Source organism: Zingiber officinale, chromosome 8B (genome assembly GCF_018446385.1).
Source record: "Zingiber officinale cultivar Zhangliang chromosome 8B, Zo_v1.1, whole genome shotgun sequence".
Lineage (NCBI taxonomy): Eukaryota > Viridiplantae > Streptophyta > Magnoliopsida > Zingiberales > Zingiberaceae > Zingiber > Zingiber officinale.
In genome coordinates, this window is record NC_056001.1 from 99,640,257 (window position 1) to 99,642,899 (window position 2,643).

Consider the following 2,643-nt stretch of genomic DNA (forward strand, 5'->3'; position numbering starts at 1 on the left):
ATGTTTACCTGCTTTGATTCTGTTTATTTATGCTTAGTATTGAGCACGTGCGGATTAAATATAGCGTACGATTTCCGTTATATATATACGATATTTATTGCATTATTCGCATCGTATCGTCATCGTCGACGACTTTGGCTCCCTTGTGGTTGAGACGGTCGTTGCCGGGCCGCACGCTCGGCCACTCGTGGGTAGTGGTAGCTTGGGCGTGCCGCGTGTCTGTCTTGCCCCACCGCACACTCGTGGGTAGTGATTCTTGGAGTCGCGCAGAGGACCCTGCATGACGTAGCTATTCACACTACGTCCGGCCACCGAGAGTAGTGGCGGCCTTTGGGTGGTACAGTTTGTCATCGATCAGGCCTCTCGCCCACAGAGGTCGTGGTGCGGAGAGGTGGGCGGGAGTGACCATCTGTTCATACTGTTATTATATCTGCTTTGGTTGCTTATCTTTGTTATTACTTATCTATCTTTGTTGTTTATTTATGTTGTTATGCTTACTTAGGTTGAGATTTATACATGTTATGAGTTTAGACAATCGCTTACTTATCGCTGACTGTATATACCTCCCGTGATACCGTATAGTTATGAAGCGATCTTGTAGCGGGACTTTCACATCTACCTTTCCTTACTAGCCTAGGATATGGTTTCGGTATGGACACTTATTATGATATCACCGTAGTATCTGCTATTTCCATACGAGACTGTATTGCATCTCTAGTTCTTTACTTTACTCATGCACCTATTACCCATTGAGTCTTTATACTCACCACCGTATATTTTTCCCAGGTAGCAGGTAAAGGATTTATGGAGTCGCCTGGAGATCCTGTCCGCCAGTTCCACGTCACATTCGAGGACGACCTTACGATTTTGGTATTTCTTACGCTATTTGTATTTTGGGTTTTGTACTTATTTATGTATTTGAGTTCTTTTGTATTTGGTTTGATATTATTGTGTCAAGCCGAGCCGGCTCGCAGTTAGTTACTTTATGTTTTGTTATCGTTGTTTGTGATTTCCGCTGTATTGATTTAGTATAGCCGTGTGGGCTGATTCATATATTTATATAACTGCGTGGTTGTGTTTATTTCTGTCTCAGCTGAGTGGGCTGCTTATATAACTGCGTGGTTGTGTAGATATATTCCAGCCGTATGTGGCTGATGTATATTGTATGTATGTATGCCTCAGATTGTCACCCGTACAGGGGAGATGCTGTCGAAATTTTTCGGTACGGTCTCCTCTGGGGGCGTGACATTCGTTTCCATATCTACACAGTCTCTTTTGTTGTCCATGATCCGTAGCAGATACTAGATATCATATTTGTATGCTTTAACTGTTGTTTGTTTGTGTACGATATTGAGCATGCTGGCTTCATGTAGCATACCTGTTTCTACTTATATATATATATGATGACTGTTGCATTGTTCGCATCATGTCATTGCATGCATGCCGCATCCTCGGCCACTCGAGCTGTCGTGCCGCACTCGGCCACGCGTGGGTAGTGGTAGCTGGAGTTGCGAGCAGCAGGGACCACCTTCGTTGTGTAGCTAGTTAGCTAGTCAGCACCTGTCCATTCGGTCACTCGCGGGAGTGGCGGCCTTTGGGTGGTACAGTTGTCATTGATCCGGCCTCTCGACCATACAGGGGTCATGGTGCAGAGAGGTGGGCGGGGTGACCATCCGTGCATACGCTGTTATTGTGCCTGCTTTGGCTGCTGCTGTTTACTTATGTTGTTATTGCTTACTTAGGCTGCTGTGGTATATTTATGTTGCCGTTGCTTCGTGCTGTTGTTCACTTGTGCTGATATGCTGTCTTAGGTTAAGATATGCTCACATTGTAGGTGGTTAAACCTTGGTTTAGTAATTGGAAATGTTTATATACTTTACCCATTACCTCTGTAGTTATGAGCAGTACTGTAGCAGATTAGTACCATTTCTGACTTTCTATATCTAGCCTAGGATATCGTTCCAGGTATGAACCTTTATCATGGTTTTATTTTATTTTATTTTTTTGGTATCTGCTATTCTCTTATGAGACTGTATTCCTTTTGGGTATTCTTTATCGGTTGATTATGTTCATGCACTATCTCTTTCCTTACCCGCTGAGTTCCAATACTCACCACCCCGTAAAAATGATTTTCTTTCGCCAGGTAACAGATAGATGAGTCATGGATGCTTGGGGAGATGCCGGCTGCCAGTCCTGGGTCCCGCGCCATATTCGCAAATTGATTTTGGTTCTGTTTCTCTTTACTTGCATTTCGTATTCGTTGGATTTGGTGTCGTGAGAACTATGGTTTGATACGTGTTGTGTGGACTTGGTATTTGTGATATTTTGATGACTTTGCAATTTGTGGGTTTTCTCTTCGTTTTCTTTCCGCTGTGCTCATTTTATTTTTCTTTGTCCAGCCGAGTAGGCTGAGTATATTAAACTGCATGGTTGTGTTGTTTCCATTTTCTATGATATATATATTCCAGCCGAGTGTGGCTGATGTATATTTTGTATGTAGTAATGTTTTATATTGTCCGCCGTACAAGGGAGATGCTGCCGAAATTTCCTCGGACAGGGATTCCCCCCGGGGCGTGACAAAAGATATGGCCGGAGCTAACATCTATCCACCAACATTCGAGGGGGAGTTCACATTCTGGAAGC

The 2,643-nt window shown here is 43.7% G+C and overlaps 1 long non-coding RNA gene across 1 annotated transcript; it reads left to right on the plus strand.

Moving 5' to 3' along the window:
• The first annotated feature begins 809 nt into the window (after nucleotides 1-809).
• Nucleotides 810-2,342, plus strand: LOC122014236. The gene is made up of 2 exons (XR_006120612.1): nucleotides 810-870; nucleotides 2,144-2,342. It is a non-coding gene; the product is annotated as an uncharacterized LOC122014236 (long non-coding RNA).
• The last annotated feature ends 301 nt before the right edge of the window (nucleotides 2,343-2,643 follow it).